Source organism: Pristiophorus japonicus, chromosome 28 (assembly GCF_044704955.1).
Source record: "Pristiophorus japonicus isolate sPriJap1 chromosome 28, sPriJap1.hap1, whole genome shotgun sequence".
In the NCBI taxonomy this organism is placed as follows: domain Eukaryota; kingdom Metazoa; phylum Chordata; class Chondrichthyes; family Pristiophoridae; genus Pristiophorus; species Pristiophorus japonicus.
In genome coordinates this window covers 13,253,493-13,271,963 of record NC_092004.1, presented here as the reverse complement: position 1 = coordinate 13,271,963, position 18,471 = coordinate 13,253,493, and the positions used below count along the sequence as shown (strand labels likewise).

Here is an 18,471-nt window from a genome sequence, read left to right as displayed (position 1 = left end):
TTAATTAGCAAACTGGTCATGCGTGGCCCCTTGGGGAAGAGTGACCATAATATGGTAGAATTCTTCATTAAGCTGGAGAGCGACACAGTTCACTCAGAGACCAGGGTCCTGAACTTAAAGGAAACTTCAATGGTATGCGACGTGATTTGGCTAGGATAAACTGCCGAATGATACTTAAAGGGTTGATGGTGGATAGGCAATGGCAGACATTTAAAGATCACATGGATGAATTACAACTCTTGTGCAAGAGATTGATGTGCAAATTTAGAGCACATGGGATTGCGGGTAGTGTGCTGACATGGATTGAGAACTGGTTGTCAGACAGGAAGCAAAGAGTAGGAGTAAATGGGTACTTTTCAGAATGATAGGCAGTGACTCGTGGGGTACCGCAAGGTTCTGTGCTGGGGCCCCAGCTGTTTACACTGTACATTAATGATTTAGATGAGGGGATTAAATGTAGTATCTCCAAATTTGCGGATGACACTAAGTTGGGTGGCAGTGTGAGTTGCGAGGAGGACGCTGTGAGGCTGCAGAGCGATTTGGATAGGTTAGGTGAGTGGGCAAATGCATGGCACATGAAGTATAATGTGGATAAATGTGAGGTTATCCACTTTGGTGGTAAAAACAGAGAGACAGACTATTATCTGAATGGTGACAGATTAGGAAAAGGGGAGGTGCAAAGAGACCTGGGTGTCATGGTACATCAGTCATTGAAGGTTGGCATGCAGGTGCAGCAGGCGGTTAAGAAAGCAAATGGCATGTTGGCCTTCACAGCAAGGGGATTTGAGTACAGGTGCAGGGAGGTGTTGCTACAGTTGTACAGGGCATTGGTGAGGCCACACCTGGAGTATTGTGTACAGTTTTGGTCTCCGAACCTGAGGAAGGACATTCTTGCTATTGAGGGAGTGCAGCGAAGGTTCACCAGACTGATTCCCGGGATGGCGGGACTGACCTATCAAGAAAGAATGGATCAACTGGGCTTGTATTCACTGGAGTTCAGAAGAATGAGAGGGGACCTCATAGAAACATTTAAAATTCTGACGGGGTTAGACAGGTTAGATGCAGGAAGAATGTTCCCAATGTTGGGGAAGTCCAGAACCAGAGGTCACAGTCTAAGGATAAGGGATAAGCCATTTAGGATCGAGATGCGGAGGAACTTCTTCACCAAGAGAGTGGTGAACCTGTGGAATTCTCTACCACAGAAAGTTGTTGAGGCCAATTCACTAAATATATTCAAAAAGGAGTTAGATGAGGTCCTTACTACTAGGGGGATCAAGGGGTATGGCGAGAAAGCAGGAATGGGGTACTGAAGTTGAATATTCAGCCATGAACTCATTGAATGGCAGTGCAGGCTAGAAGGGCCGAATGGCCTACTTCTGCACCTATTTTCTATGTTTCTATCCCTGTCTGGCGTAAAAATAAAACCGGAAAGGTGGCTCAATCGTGGCAAACAAGGGAAATTAGGGACAGTGTTAAATCCAAGGAAGACATTTTAACTGGCCAGAAAAAGCAGCAAACCTGAGGACTGGGAGAAATGTAGAATTCAGCAGAGGAGGACTAAGGATGTAATTAGGAGGGGGAAAATAGAGTATGAGAGTAAGCTTGCAGGAAACATTAAAAACTGACTGCAAAAGCTTCTGTCGATATGTCAAGAGAAAAAGATTAATGAAGACAAACATGGTCCCTTGCAGTCAGAATCAAGTTAATTCATAATAGGGAACAAGGAAATGGCAGACCAATTGAACAAATACTTTGGTTCTGTCTTCACTAAGGAAGACACGAATAACCTCCCGAAATTACTAGGGGACCGAGGGTCTAACGGGAAGGAGGAACTGAGGGAAATCCTTATTAGTCAGGAAATGGTTGGAGGGAAACGGATGGGACTGAAGGCCGATAAATCCCCAGGGCCTGATAGTTAAAGAAGTGGCCCGAGAAATAGTAGATGCATTGGTGGTCATTTTCCAGAATTTCATGGACTATGGATCAGTAGCTGTAGATTGGAGGGTAGCTAATGTAACCCCACTTTTTAAAAAAAGGAGAGAGAGAGAAAACAGGGAATTATAGACCGGTTCGCCTGACATTGGTGGTGGGGAAAACGCTGCAATCAATTATTAAAGATGTAATAGCAGAGCATTTGGAAAACAGTGACAGGATTGGTCCAAGTCAGCATTGATATCTGAAAGGGAATTCATGCTTGACAAATCTTCGAGAGTTTTTTGAGGATGTAACTAGTAGAGTGGATAAGTGAGAACCAGTGGATGTGGTGTATTTGGAATTTCAAAAGACTTTTGACAAGGTCCCACTCAAAAGATTGGTGTGCAAAATTAAAGCACATGGTATTGGGGGTAATGTATTGACGTGGATAGAGAACTGGTTAGCAGACAGGAAGCAAAGAGTGGGAAAAAACGGGTCTTTTTCAGAATGGCAGGCAGTGACTAGTGGGTGCCGCAAGGTTCAGTGCTGGGATCCCAACTATTTACAATATATATTAATGATTTAGACGATGGAATTGAAGGTAATATCTCCAAGTTTACAGATGACACTAAGCTGGGTGGCAGTGTGAGCTGTGAGTAGGATGCTAAGAGGCTGCAGGGTGACTTGGACAGGTTAGGTGAATGGGCAATTGCATGGCAGATGCAGATGCTGAGAATGACGTGAGTATCACGTGTAGTGAGTTGGTCTTACCGCAGGGAAAGGGTCCACAGCCAGATAGGGAATGGAAGACCAGCAGGAAGAGTAGTGCAAGGAAGGTAGTGCAGGGGTCCCCTGTGGTCATCCCCCTGCAAGACAGATACACCGCTTTGGGTACTGTTGAGGGGAATGACTCATCAGGGGAGGGCAGCAGCAGCCAAGTTCATGGCACCATGGCTGGCTCTGCTGCAAAGGAGGGCAAGAAAAAGAGTGGGAGAGCGATAGTGATAGGGGATTCAATTGTGAGGGGAATAGATAGGCGTTTCTGCGGCCGCAACCGAGACTCCAGGATGGTATGTTGCCTCCCTGGTGCAAGGGTCAAGGATGTCTCGGAGCGGGTGCAGGACATTCTGAAATGGGAGGGAGAACAGCCAGTTCTCGTGGTGCACATTGGTACCAACGACATAGGTAAAAAAAGGGATGAGGTCCTACGAAACGAATTTAAGGAGCTAGGAGCTAAATTAAAAAGTAGGACCTCAAAAGTAGTAATCTCGGGATTGCTACCAGTGCCACGTGATAGTCAGAGTAGGAATCGCAGGATAGCGCAGATGAATACGTGGCTTGAGCAGTGGTGCAGCAGGGAGGGATTCAAATTCCTGGGGCATTGGGACCGGTTCTGGGGGAGGTGGGACCAGTACAAACCGGACGGTCTGCACCTGGGCAGGACCGGAACCAATGTCCTAGGGGGAGTGTTTGCTAGTGCTGTTGGGGAGGATTTAAACTAATATGGCAGGGGGATGGGAACCAATGCAGGGAGACAGAGGGAAACAAAAAGGAGACAAAAGCAAAAGACAGAAAGGAGATGAGGAAAAGTGGAGGGCAGAGAAACCCAAGGCAAAGAACAAAAAGGGCCACTGTACAGCAAAATTCTAAAAGGACAAAGGGTGTTAATAAAACAAGCCTGAAGGCTTTGTGTCTTAATGCAAGGAGTATCCGCAATAAGGGGGATGAATTAATTGTGCAAATAGATGTTAACAAATATGATGTGATTGGGATTACGGAGACGTGGCTCCAGGATGATCAGGGCTGGGAACTCAACATTCAGGAAGGATAGAATAAAAGGAAAAGGAGGTGGGGTAGCATTGCTGGTTAAAGAGGAGATTAATGCAATAGTTAGGAAAGACATTAGCTTGGATGATGTGGAATCTATATGGGTAGAGCTGCAGAACACCAAAGGGCAAAAAACGTTAGTAGGAGTTGTGTACAGACCTCCAAACAGTAATAGGGATGTTGGGGAGGGCATCAAACAGGAAATTAGGGGTGCATGCAATAAAGGTGCAGCAGTTATAATGGGTGACTTTAATATGCACATAGATTGGGCTAGCCAAACTGGAAGCAATACGGTGGAGGAGGATTTCCTGGAGTGCATAAGGGATGGTTTTCTAGACCAATATGTTGAGGAACCAACTAGGGGGGAGGCCATCTTAGACTGGGTGTTGTGTAATGAGAGAGGATTAATTAGCAATCTCATTGTGCGAGGCCCCTTGGGGAAGAGTGACCATAATATGGTGGAATTCTGCATTAGGATGGAGAATGAAACAATAATTTCAGAGACCATGGTCCAGAACTTAAAGAAGGGTAACTTTGAAGGTATGAGGCGTGAATTGGCTAGGATAGATTGGCGAATGATATTAGGGGGTTGACTGTGGATGGGCAATGGCAGACATTTAGAGACCGCATGGATGAATTACAACAATTGTACATTCCTGTCTGGCGTAAAAATAAAAAAGGGAAGGTGGCTCAACCGTGGCTATCTAGGGAAATCAGGGATAGTATTAAAGCCAAGGAAGTGGCATACAAATTGGCCAGAAAGAGCAGCGAACCTGGGGACTGGGAGAAATTTAGAACTCAGCAGAGGAGGACAAAGGGTTTGATTAGGGCAGGGAAAATGGAGTACGAGAAGAAGCTTGCAGGGAACATTAAGGCGGATTGCAAAAGTTTCTATAGGTATGTAAAGAGAAAATGGTTGGTGAAGACAAACGTAGGTCCCCTGCAGTCAGAATCAGGGGAAGTCATAACGGGGAACAAAGAAATGGCAGACCAATTGAACAAGTACTTTGGTTCGGTATTCACTAAGGAGGATACAAACAACCTTCCGGATATAAAAGGGGTCAGAGGGTCTAGTAAGGAGGGGGAACTGAGGGAAATCTTTATTAGTCGGGAAATTGTGTTGGGGAAATTTATGGTATTGAAGGCCGATATATCCCCAGGGCCTGATGGACTGCATCCTAGAGTACTTAAGGAGGTGGCCTTGGAAATAGCGGATGCATTGACAGTCATTTTCCAACATTCCATTGACTCTGGATCAGTTCCTATGGAGTGGAGGGTAGCCAATGTAACCCCACTTTTTAAAAAAGGAGGGAGAGAGAAAACAGGGAATTATAGACCGGTCAGCCTGACCTCAGTAGTGGGTAAAATGATGGAATCAATTATTAAGGATGTCATAGCAGTGCATCTGGAAAATGGTGACATGATAGGTCCAAGTCAGCATGGATTTGTGAAAGGGAAATCATGCTTGACAAATCTTCTGGAATTTTTTGAGGATGTTTCCAGTAAAGTGGACAAAGGAGAACCAGTTGATGTGGTATATTTGGACTTTCAGAAGGCTTTCGACAAGGTCCCACACAAGAGATTAATGTGCAAAGTTAAAGCACATGGGATTGGTGGTAGTGTGCTGACGTGGATTGAGAACTGGTTGTCAGACAGGAAGCAAAGAGTAGGAGTAAACGGGTACTTTTCAGAATGGCAGGCAGTGACTAGTGGAGTGCCGCAAGGTTCTGTGCTGGGGCCCCAGCTGTTTACATTGTACATTAATGATTTAGACGAGGGGATTAAATGCAGTATCTCCAAATTTGCGGATGATACTAAGTTGGGTGGCAGTGTGAGCTGCGAGGAGGATGCTATTAGGCTGCAGAGTGATTTGGATAGGTTAGGTGAGTGGGCAAATGCATGGCAGATGAAGTATAATGTGGATAAATGTGAGGTTATCCACTTTGGTGGTAAAAACAGAGAGACAGACTATTATCTGAATGGTGACAGATTAGGAAAAGGGAAGGTGCAACGAGACCTGGGTGTCATGGTACATCAGTCATTGAAGGTTAGCATGCAGGTACAGCAGGCGGTTAAGAAAGCAAATGGCATGTTGGCCTTCATAGCGAGGGGATTTGAATACAGGGGCAGGGAGGTGTTGCTACGGTTGTACAGGGCCTTGGTGAGGCCACACCTGGAGTATTGTGTACAGTTTTGGTCTCCTAACTTGAGGAAGGACATTCTTGCTATTGAGGGAGTGCAGCGAAGGTTCACCAGACTGATTCCCGGGATGGCGGGACTGACCTATCAAGAAAGATTGGATCAACTGGGCTTGTATTCACTGGAGTTCAGGAGAATGAGAGGGGACCTCATGGAAACGTTTAAAATTCTGACGGGTTTAGACAGGTTAGATGCAGAAAGAATGTTCCCAATGTTGGGGAAGTCCAGAACCAGGGGTCACAGTCTGAGGATAAGGGGTAAGCCATTTAGGACCGAGATGAGGAGAAACTTCTTCACCCAGAGAGTGGTGAACCTGTGGAATTCTCTACCACAGAAAGTAGTTGAGGCCAATTCACTAAATATATTCAAAAGGGAGTTAGATGAAGTCCTTACTACTCGGGGGATCAAGGGTTATGGCGAGAAAGCAGGAAGGGGGTACTGAAGTTTCATGTTCAGCCATGAACTCATTGAATGGCGGTGCAGGCTAGAAGGGCTGAATGGCCTGCTCCTGCACCTATTTTCTATGTATAATGTGGATTATTGTGAGGTTATCCACTTTGGGGGCAAAAACAGGAAGGCAGATTATTATCTGAATGGTGGCAGATTAGTAAAATGGGAGGTGCAAAGAGACCTGGGTGTCATGGTGCATAGGTCACTGAAGGTCGGCATGCAGGAACAGCAGGCAGTAAAGAAAGCAACTGGAATGCTGGCCTTCATAGCGAGGGGATTTGAGTATAGGAGCAGGGAAGTCTTACTGCAGTTGTGCAGGGCTTTGGTGAGACCACACCTTGAGTATTGTGTGCCGTTTTGGTCTCTTAATCTGAGCAAGGACGTGCTTGCTGTTGAGAGAGTGCAGCGAAGGTTCACCAGACTAATTCCCAGGATGGCAGGACTAACATATGAAGAAAGACTGGATCAGCTAGGCTGAAATTTAGAAGAATGAGAGGGGATCTCATAGAAACATATAAAATTATGACAGGACTGGACAGGTTAGATGCAGGAAGAATGTTCCTGATGTTGGGGAAGTCCAGAATCAGGGGTCACAGTCTAAGGATAAGGGGCAAGCCATATCGGACTGAAATTTGGAGAAACTTTTTCACCCAGAGAGTGGTAAACCTGTGCAATTCTCTACCACAGAAAGTTGTGGAGTCCAGTTCGTTGGATATATTCAAGAGGGAATTAGATGTGGCCCTAATGGCTAAGGGGATCAAGAGATAGGGAGAGAAAGCGGGAGTGGGGTACTGAAGTTGCATGATCAACCATGATTATATTGAATGGCAGTGCAGGCTCAAAGGGCCGAATGGCCTGCTCCTGCACCTATTTTCTATGTTTCTTTCCATTCTTGGTGTGTGATGTGTATTTTGTTCTGTATCTGTCCATCTCTGTTATGTGAATGTGAGCTCTACTCCATACCCGTCATTCTCCAGGATATTAGTATTGTTTTACTGTGGACCATCAATTCCTGATAGAGTATTCGTTTTACTTTCTAACTCTCAATTTGTGCTATGGAGGTGAGTTTTATGCTGAATCTGTCGGTCTCTGGTAAATGAGTCTGAGTTTTACTCTGTATCTATCTGTCTCTGGTATGTCAGTGTTGGCCTTTCTCTGTATCTCCATTTCTGTTATGGGAGCCTGGGTTTTATTCTGTACCTGTCAAGTTCTGATATGTGATTGTGGGCCTTACTCTATAACTGCCAGTTTCTGTTTAATTGTGAGAGGTACAAAGCAAAGCCCAAATAGGTCTTTACCCTGTAATTGTCAATTACTGGTTTGTGAGTCTGGGCATGTCACTGTATGTCAATTTATGTTATGGGAATATGGATTTTAAAATGTCAGCCTCTGATATGTGAGTATGGGTTTTATACTGTATCTCTCAGTCTCTGATATGTGAGTATGGGTTTTATACTGTATCTCTCAGTCTCTGATATGCAAGTGTGTGTATTTTTCTGTAACTGTCAGGTTTTGGTGTGTGTTGAGGTTTAATCTGTGCCTCTCAGTTTCTGCTGTGGTAGTCTGAGTTTAATCTGTATTTGCCAGTCTCTGGTATGTGAACGTGAGAATCAATTTTACTTTTTACCTGTATTTCTCTGATATGTGAGTGAAGATTTTGCCTTCTACCTGTCATTGTTCAGATGTGTGTGTGTGGACTTTACTCTGCGCCGATCAGTTCCTGCGATGCAAGTAACAATTTTACTTACTGCATTTCAGTTTTCCGACATGTGCACATGGGATTTACACTTTACCTGTCACTCTCTGGTATGTAAGTGGGGATTTTATTCTGTTACTGTCACTTTCATATATGTGGGTGTGTGTTGTATACTGTATCTGTCAGTCTATGGTACGGGAATGTGGGTTTTATTCTGCACCTGTCATCTTCTTGTATGTTCAGGGGTTTAAATACTGAATCTGTCAGATTCTGAAACATGAATATGGCTTTTGCTCTGCACCCGTCAGCTTCTGATATGCGAGTGTGGTTTATACTTTCTGTTTGACATTTTTTCTGATAGATGATTGTCTTTTATTCTCTACCTGCCAGTTTCTGGCAAGTGAGTGTGGGTGTTTAATGTACCTGTCAGTGTGATCTGTTTCAATGGTGAAACAGCATCTGATTCTACTGCTCCATGTGGCAGTAAGATTCACAATGTAACTCTGCCACTTCGGATCACTGTGGGACTGACAGCTTCTGCTGTCTGTGACAATAGGATTGAGGCCAGTTCTGTGTCTCTGCGCTCTGTGAGTGACAATCTACTTACTGTGTGTGAGAAGGAGCTGCATGCACTGTTCCTTGTATTCTGGGTGGAGGAAAGATCACATTTGTTCTGGCTGGTTGAAGAATTTTGCTGTGAGAATAATAATACGAGAACATTATTAGTTCTAAGATATGGATGCGGGGAGAATATGATGTATCTGAGGGAGTGACAATGCAGCTCTCGATCATCAGCAACACGGTTCTGGGGAACTCAGTTCACCGAAATATAACCCGTCTTTAAAATATCTTCTCCCACAGTCCTCTCCTGGTGCCTGCAATAGATGCACTTTGTGAAATTCCCAACATCCTCACTGACAGACTGTGTTTCCACTGCTCACTGCCCAAGACACGGTGAGATTGGAACTGAATCAGGAACATTCACGACTGATTTGGGGAAAGAAAGCAGCAATGATTTGAAAGAGCGAGTGGTTTACTTTCTCTGTTACCTTACACTGTCCACACACAGCCCGAGAATGGCCTCTCCCTTCACCCACTCACGTCATGTTCCGGAACTAGTTCCTGCTCCACTCTGCCTCTTACAACCAGCCCCCGAGGGAACTAAACCAGCAATATTCACTACTGGTTTGGAGAGAGAAAGCAGCAGATTGTAAATCCCGGATTCTGCCCATTCTGTCTCCCTGACCCTGGACACACACTGTCCACACACAGCCCGAGAGTGGCCTCTCCCTTCCCCCACTCACACTACGCACTGACACTGGTTCTTGGTCCACTCTGCCTCTTACACGCAGCCCCCGACTCCCCCTGAACTCTCCCCGGACTCAATGCCGATCTCTGAGCCCATCTGCGGACAAGCTCCCAAAGCGCTGCGCTGCTGTAAGGAGGCTGCTGCTTGCTGCCTTATCCCGGGGTCACGGTGTCTTCATTCCCGGCTGTTTTAAACCATCTTCTTCCACTTACTGAGTGAATGGTGATCACAGGCATGGCTGGGGGAGGGGAGGGCGCATGTGCTATTCTGCTCACTGGAAATCGACACAGGGGGTGGGGCTGAACCGTGCATGCACAGCTCTCTGTATTAATTCAATCTGTAAAAATCAAAGCGCACATTCGCCTATTTACTATCAGAATCTGAGCAAAGGAACTAGGCCTGGGGGGAAAGGACAGAGAATGATTAAAGCTGGGAGCCTTGTCCCTTGGAGATGCTCAATTTGGGATCATTCTATGCAGAGTGTTTCTCTCCATGATCCCGTCTTAACAAAGCAATTCTGCAAAAACATCAGAGGGACGAGGGAGTGGGAGTGTTTGCTGGGACCGTGCAGGAGTTAATATCTGACAGAAACAATCTGAGATCACTTTAATTACAGTAAAACACTCGGTCACTGAGAGTAATGCCGAAGTGGATAATCAAGGGGCTATAGTGAGGCAGGAACTTAATACAATCACTATTCATAATGAAGTAGTACTCAGAAAAATAATGGGACAAAAGGCAGACAAGTCACCTTGTCCTGATGGCTTACATCATAGGGTCTTAAGAGAAGTGGCTGCAGAGATAGTGGACACATTGGTTGTAATTGACCAAAATTCCCTGGATTCTGGGTCAGGCTCAATGAGTGGGCAAAAATGTAACGCCTCTATTTAAAAAAGGAGGCAGACAAAAAGCAGGTAAGTAGAGACCAGTTAGCCTAATATCTGTCATTGGGTAAGTGCTGGAGACCATTATTAAAGAAGCAGTAGCGGGACATTTGCAAAAGCATGATTCAATCAAGCAACTGTACAGGGTATTGGTGAGACCACACCATGGCTTCATGAAAGGGAAATCATGTTTGACAAATTTGCTGGAGTTCTTTGAGGATATAATGAGTAGGATGGATAAGGCGGAACCAGTGGATGTGGTGTATTTGGATTTCTAGAAGGCATTTGATAAGGTGGCACATAAGAGGTTACTGCACAAGATAAAAGCTCACTGGGTTGGGGGCAGTAAGTTAGCATGGATAGAGGATAGGCTAACTAACAGAAAACAGAGTGTCGGGATAAATGGGTCTTTTTCTGGTTGGCAAATGGTGACTAGTGGGGTGCCGCAGGAATCGGTGCAAGGTCCTCAGCTATTTACAATCTTTATTAATGACTTGGATATAAGGACCGAGTGTAATATAGCCAATTTGCTGATGATACAAAGGTGGGTGAGAAAGCAAATTGAGGACACAAAAAATCTGCAAGGGGATATAGACAGGCTCAATGAGTGGGCAAAAATTTGTCAGATGTAGTATAATATGGGAAAATGTGAGGTTATCCACTTTGGTAGAAATAATAGAAAAGCAAATTATAATTTAAATGGAGAAAAATTGCAAGTGCTACAGGACAGAGCGACCCGAGGGTGTTTGTGCATAAAACACAATAGGTCAGCATGCAGGTACAGCAAGTAATCGAAAGGCAAATGGAATGTTGGCATTTATTGCAAGGGGGATGGAGTATAACAGCAGAGAAGTCCTGCTACAACTGTACAGGGTATTGGTGAGATCACACCTGGAATACTGCATGCAGTTTTGGTCTCTCTATTTAAAGAAGGATATACTTGCATTGGAGGCTATTCAGAGGTTGATTCCGGCGATGAGGGGGTTGTCTGATGAGCATATGTTGAGAAGGTTGGGCTGATACACTTTGGAGTTCAAAAGAATGAGAGGTCCTCTTATTGAAACATATGATAACGAGGGGACTCGACAAGGTGGATCCAGTGAGGATATTTCCACTCATAGGGTAAACTAAAACTAGGGTGCATCGTCTCAGCATAAGGGCTCACCCATTTAAAACTGAGATGAGGAGGAATTTCTTCGCTCAGAGGGTTGTAAATCTATGGAATTCTCTGCCCCTGGGAGCTGTAGAGGCTGGGTCATTGAATGTATTTAAGGCAGAGATAGACAGATATTTGAGCGATAAGGGATTAAAGGGTTATGGGGAGTGGGCAGGGAAGTGGAGCTGAGTCCATGATCAGATCAGCCATGGTCTTATTGAATGGCAGAGTAGCATCCAAGGGCCAAATGATCCACTCCTGCTCCTATTTCTTATGTTATTATGTACTTATGAGATAATAACCCTGGGACTGTACATGGGGACTCGAACCCTGGGACTGAACAGCTCTGGGGCTTTCCTGTTACAATTGTCTGGGATGTAACCAGAAGCTTAGCACTGAGCAGCGCCTTTAGGAGATGGTGAGAAATCTGAGGTGTCGAAAATAACTCAGCTGTTACTTTACCAAGATGGCCGCGCATGCGCTTTGCTGCTCACTGAACTAAGATGGCGGAGGACTGACCCTGCCTTGCTGTACAAAGGTGGCCGCCGTTACCCTGGGCCTTTGACAGGGAGAAAGCCTCGAGGCTGCAGTGGCCGATATTCCGGTTGTTATTCCGGGCTTCCGGCGGGCACCAGTTGTTTACGAAGCCTCCCCGCCTACCCGCTGGTCCATTACTCACCTCCGCCCCGCTTGAAATTGGTCTGTTTTCGGAACAGATGTTCACCATGACCGCTCCGCCATTGCACGCCCCGCGCATGCTCCAAACACAGCTCGGTCTCGCGCCTGCGCACTGGGCCCCTGTAGTCTGGGCTCGGCACGTCCTCCGTCGCGGGGAATGCTGGGTTAATACCATCGACCACTTTTTGAGAATGGAGCAGGATTTACTGGGCTCCCATTGGGCACTGAACCATGTTCATTCTGGCACTTAGACTTTGTTTCTGCTGCTCTGAATAACCCTGTACCTGAGCTGGAGATTAATGTTCTGTCTCAATATTGTTTCAAACATCGTGTGTCCAAGATTTCATTTCTCCACAAAAAGAGACTAATTAATGTTCCCTTCCCTTCCATTTTGGGCCTTTTCTTGCTCCAGATTATTTCACTTCTCACGTAATTTATCATTTCCCACATCAAATCCAAACTTGTTTCATTTGAGTATACGGCTTGTGGATGTCTCAGACTGAACCGGCGTGTCTCACTTTACATTCATTTGACGTTCCTTTCAACCAACCCTTGAAAGAACTATCCTGCGTGAGACTGGAAATCTGTTATTTTCTGTATTATTTAACGATTTTGAATGTGGTTAATAGATCTCCGCACATACTGCATGTGATCAACTTTGAAATGTTCTGATGTTTGTAATTGCATTTGCTAATTTTGATGGGTAAGTTGATTACAATTACTTGTTATTAACATACCTTGCAGTATTTCTTGCATCAATATAATTGTTTAAATACTTCCTTTATCAGGTCTTTAGCTTCCCCACTGATCTCTGTTTCTTCTTGTGGGGGAATCGAGAACTAGGTGGCAAAGTCTGAGCATAAGGGGGCGCCCATTTAAAATGGAAATGAAGAGGAATTTCTTCTCTCAGAGGGTCGTGAATCATGGAAATTATCTACCCCAAAGAACAGTGGAGTCTGGGTCATTGAAAATATTTTAGTTGCAGATAGAGTGATTTTTGAAAGATAGTGGAGTCAAGGTTTATGGGGAGAGGGCAGGGAAATGGAATTGAGGCCAAGATAAGATCAGCCAAGATCTTATTGAATGGCGGGGTGGGCTGAAGGGGCCAGATGGCTACTGCTGCCCCTATTTCTTCTGTTCTTAGCCTTTGTTAGGGGCTGGGTTTAGATGTAGGTTTAGTGGTTGTGGTTTGTGGTTATTTGTTAGGATTGGGATTAATGATTGGAATAGTCAATAGGATATTCGGCTTAGGATATAATGATTAACTTAGAAAGCTCTATTGGCAATATAAGTGTTACTGGACATGCCCTTTTCCATTTCATGTTTTTAACCTCAAAGAGCCGAGTCACAAAACAGCCTCACAATGTGTTCATTCAAGGAACCTTCTTTCCTGCGCAAGCCTCGTTTCCTCACTTCGGCCTATAAAAGGCTCAGCAGTCCTGGGAGCGTCGAGAGAGGCGGGAGTCCAGAGAGGCAGCGGCCTATAAAAGGCTCAGCGTCCGGGGAGCGTCGAGAGAGGCAGCGGCCTATAAAAGGCTCAGCAGTCCGGGGAGCGTCCAGAGAGGCAGCGGCCTATAAAAGGCTCAGCAGTCCGGGGAGTCGAGAGAGGCAGCGGCCTATAAAAGACTCAGCAGTCCGGGGAGTCGAGAGAGGCAGCGGCCTATAAAAGACTCAGCAGTCCGGGGAGTCGAGAGAGGCGGGAGTCGAGAGAGGCAGCGGCCTATAAAAGACTCAGCAGTCCGGGGAGCGTCGAGAGAGGCAGCGGCCGATAAAAGGCTCAGCAGTCCGGGGAGCGTCGAGAGAGGCAGCGGCCTATAAAAGGCTCAGCAGTCCGGGGAGCGTCGAGAGAGGCGGGAGTTGAGAGAGGCAGCAGCCTATAAAAGGCTCAGCAGTCCGGGGAGCGTCGAGAGAGGCAGCGGCCGCGGCCTATAAAAGGCTCAGCAATCCGGGGAGCGTCGAGAGAGGCGGGAGTCGAGAGAGGCAGCAGCCTATAAAAGGCTCAGCAGTTTAGGGAGCGTCGAGAGAGGCGGGAGTCGAGAGAGGCGTACCGGTGCAGCTCCAGCTGAGAGAAGTCAAAAAAGAAGTAGAAAGAAATCAAAAGGTGACGTCACAGCCAACGTGGTAAGTGATTGGCTGCGGATTGGTGAGTAGTTTTTCTTTTTCTTTATTAGTCAATAACTTTTAACATTGTTGTTGCCAATTTAAGTGTATCTAAGGGTTAAGTCATGGCAGGACAGCTCGGTCATGTGATATGCTCCTCCTGTACCATGTGGGAACACGGGGACAACACCAGTGTCCCTGACGACTACATGTGCGGGAAGTGTGTCCACCTCCGGCTACTGACGGTCCACGTTGCGGAGTTGGAACTGAAGGTGGATTCACTCTGGAGCATCCACGATGCTGAGAATGACGTGAGTATCACGTGTAGCGAGTTGGTCTTACCGCAGGAGAAGGGTCCACAGCCAGCGAGGGAATGGAAGACCAGCAGGAAGAGTAGTGCAAGGAAGGTAGTGCAGGGGTCTCCTGTGGTCATCCCACTGCAAAACAGATACACTGCTTTGAGTGCTGTTGAGGGGGATGACTCATCAGGAGTGGGCAGCAGCAGCCAAGTTCATGGCACCGTGGCTGGCTCTGTTGCACAGGAGGGCAGGAAAAAGAGTGGGCGAGCGATAGTGATAGGGGATTCAATTGTAAGGGGAATAGATAGGCGTTTCTGCGGCCGCAACCGAGACTCCAGGATGGTATGTTGCCTCCCTGGTGCAAGGGTCAAGGATGTCTCGGAGCGGGTGCAGGACATTCTAAAAAGGGAGGGAGAACAGCCAGTTGTCGTGGTGCACGTTGGTACCAATGACATAGGTAAAAAAAGGGATGAGTTCCTACGAAATGAATTTAAGGAGCTAGGAGCTAAATTAAAAAGTAGGACCTCAAAAGTAGTAATCTCGGGATTGCTACCAGTGCCACGTGCTAGTCAGAGTAGGAATCGCAGGATAGCTCAGATGAATACGTGGCTTGAGCAATGGTGCAGCAGGGAGGGATTCAAATTCCTGGGGCATTGGAACCGGTTCTGGGGGAGGTGGGACCAGTACAATCCGGACGGTCTGCACCTGGGCAGAATCGGAACCAATGTCCTCGGGGGAGTGTTTGCTAGTGCTGTTGGGGAGGAGTTAAACTAATATGGCAGGGGGATGGGAACCAATGCAGGGAGATAGAGGGAAACAAAAAGGAGGCAAAAACAAAAGACAGAAAGGAGATGAGGAAAAGTGGAGGGCAGAGAAACCCAAGGCAAAGAACAAAAAGGGCCATTGTCCAGCAAAATTCTAAAAGGACAGAGGGTGTTAAAAAAACAAGCCTAAAGGCTTTGTGTCTTAATGCAAGAAGTATCCGCAATAAGGTGGATGAATTAACTGTGCAAATAGATGTTAACAAATATGATGTGATTGGGATTACGGAGACGTGGCTCCAGGATGATCAGGGCTGGGAACTCAACATCCAGGGGTATTCAACATTCAGGAAGGATAGAATAAAAGGAAAAGGAGGTGGGGTAGCATTGCTGGTTAAGGAGGAGATTAAGGCAATAGTTAGGAAGGACATTACCTTGGATGATGTGGCATCTATATGGGTAGAGCTGCAGAACACCAAAGGGCAAAAAACGTTAGTGGGAGTTGTGTACAGACCTCCAAACAGTAGTAGTGATGTTGGGGAGGGCATCAAACAGGAAATTAGGGGTGCATGCAATAAAGGTGCAGCAGTTATAATGGGTGACTTTAATATGCACATAGATTGGGCTAACCAAACTGGAAGCAATACGGTGGAGGAGGATTTTCTGGAGTGCATAAGGGATGGTTTTTTAGACCAATATGTCGAGGAACCAACTAGGGGGGAGGCCATCTTAGACTGGGTGTTATGTAATGAGAAAGGATTAATTAGCAATCTCGTTGTGCGAGGCCCCTTGGGGAAGAGTGACCATAATATGGTGGAATTCTGCATTAGGATGGAGAATGAAACAGTTAATTCAGAGACCATGGTCCAGAACTTAAAGAAGGCTAACTTTGAAGGTATGAGGCGTGAATTGGCTGAGATGGATTGGCGAATGATACTTAAGGGGTTGACTGTGGATGGGCAATGGCAGACATTTAGAGACCGCATGGATGAACTACAACAATTGTACATTCCTGTCTGGCATAGAAATAAAAAAGGGAAGGTGGCTCAACCGTGGCTATCAAGGGAAATCAGGGATAGTATTAAAGCCAAGGAAGTGGCATACAAATTGGCCAGAAATAGCAGCGAACCTGGGGACTGGGAGAAATTTAGAACTCAGCAGAGGAGGACAAAGGGTTTGATTAGGCAGGGAAAATGGAGTATGAGAAGAAGCTTGCAGGGAACATTAAGACGGATTGCAAAAGTTTCTATAGATATATAAAGAGGAAAAGGTTAGTAAAGACAAATGTAGGTCCCCTGCAGTCAGAATCAGGGGAAGTCATAACGGGGAACAAAGAAATGGCGGACCAATTGAACAAGTACTTTGGTTCGGTATTCACGAAGGAGGACACGAACAACCTTCCGGTTATAAAAGGGGTCGGGGGGTCTAGTAAGGAGGAGGAACTGAGGGAAATCCTTATTAGCCGGGAAATTGTGTTGGGGAAATTGATGGGATTGAAGGCCGATAAATCCCCAGGGCCTGATGGACTGCATCCCAGAGTACTTAAGGAGGTGGCCTTGGAAATAGTGGATGCGTTGACAGTCATTTTCCAACATTCCATTGAATCTGGATCAGTTCCTATGGAGTGGAGGGTAGCCAATGTAACCCCACTTTTTAAAAAAGGAGGGAGAGAGAAAACAGGGAATTATAGACCGGTCAGCCTGACATCGGTAGTGGGTAAAATCATGGAATCAATTATTAAGGATGTCATAGCAGTGCATTTGGAAAGAGGTGACATGATAGGTCCAAGTCAGCATGGATTTGTGAAAGGGAAATCATGCTTGACAAATCTTCTGGAATTTTTTGAGGATGTTTCCAGTAGAGTGGATAAGGGAGAACCAGTTGATGTGGTATATTTGGACTTTCAGAAGGCGTTCGACAAGGTCCCACACAAGAGATTGATGTGCAAAGTTAGAGCACATGGGATTGGGGGTAGTGTACTGACATGGATTGAGAACTGGTTGTCAGACAGGAAGCAAAGAGTAGGAGTAAATGGGTACTTTTCAGAATGGCAGGCAGTGACTAGTGGGGTAGCGCAAGGTTCTGTGCTGGGGCCCCAGCTGTTTACACTGTACATTAATGATTTAGATGAGGGGATTAAATGTAGTATCTCCAAATTTGCGGATGACACTAAGTTGGGTGGCAGTGTGAGCTGCGAGGAGGATGCTGTGAGGCTGCAGAGCGACTTGGATAGGTTAGGTGAGTGGGCAAATGCATGGCAGATGAAGTAAAATGTGTATAAGTGTGAGGTTATCCACTTTGGTGGTAAAAACAGAGAGACAGACTATTATCTGAATGGTGACAGATTAGGAAAAGGGGAGGTGCAAAGAGACCTGGGTGTCATGGTACATCAGTCATTGAAGGTTGGCATGCAGGTGCAGCAGGCGGTTAAGAAAGCAAATGGCATGTTGGCTTTCATAGCAAGGGGATTTGAGTACAGGGGCAGGGAGGTGTTGCTACAGTTGTACAGGGCATTGGTGAGGCCACACCTGGAGTATTGTGTACAGTTTTGGTCTCCTAACCTGAGGAAGGACATTCTTGCTATTGAGGGAGTGCAGCGAAGGTTCACCAGACTGATTCCCGGGATGGCGGGACTGACCTATCAAGAAAGACTGGATCAACTGGGCTTGTATTCACTGGAGTTCAGAAGAATGAGAGGGGACCTCATAGAAACATATATAATTCTGACGGGGTTAGACAGGTTAGATGCAGGAAGAATGTTCCCAATGTTGGGGAAGTCCAGAACCAGGGGTCACAGTCTAAGGATAAGGGGTAAGCCATTTAGGACCGAGATGCGGAGGAACTTCTTCACCCAGAGAGTGGTGAACCTGTGGAATTCTCTACCACAGAAAGTTGTTGAGGCCAATTCACTAAATATATTCAAAAAGGAGTTAGATGAGGTCCTTACTGCTAGGGGGATCAAGGGGTATGGCGAGAAAGCAGGAATGGGGTACTGATTTTGAATGTTCAGCCATGAACTCATTGAATGGCGGTGCAGGCTAGAAGGGCCGAATGGCCTACTCCTGCACCTATTTTCTATGTTTCTATGTTTCTGTCAACAACACATCGTAATCTCTACATTTCTCATGGAAAAATAAATTAGTGACATTAGATTTGTGTATTTTTGAACAATAACAGATGGATACAATTGTTGCACTG

At 45.9% G+C, this 18,471-nt stretch overlaps 1 protein-coding gene across 2 annotated transcripts in view; it reads right to left on the bottom strand.

Moving 5' to 3' along the window:
- The window catches only part of LOC139239597 (zinc finger protein 664-like), a 351,778-nt gene extending 339,581 nt beyond the window's left edge, over window positions 1-12,197 (bottom strand). The window contains exons 1-2 of one of the 2 annotated variants that reach the window (XM_070868380.1): window positions 12,115-12,197; window positions 8,694-8,780 (exon numbers count right to left, since the gene is read on the bottom strand). The gene's annotated coding sequence lies outside the window, so the exon portion shown is untranslated. The remainder of the gene's footprint in view (window positions 1-8,693; window positions 8,781-12,114) is intronic. The other variant, XR_011588684.1, reaches the window with a different exon arrangement.
- Between the last annotated feature and the right edge of the window lie 6,274 nt (window positions 12,198-18,471).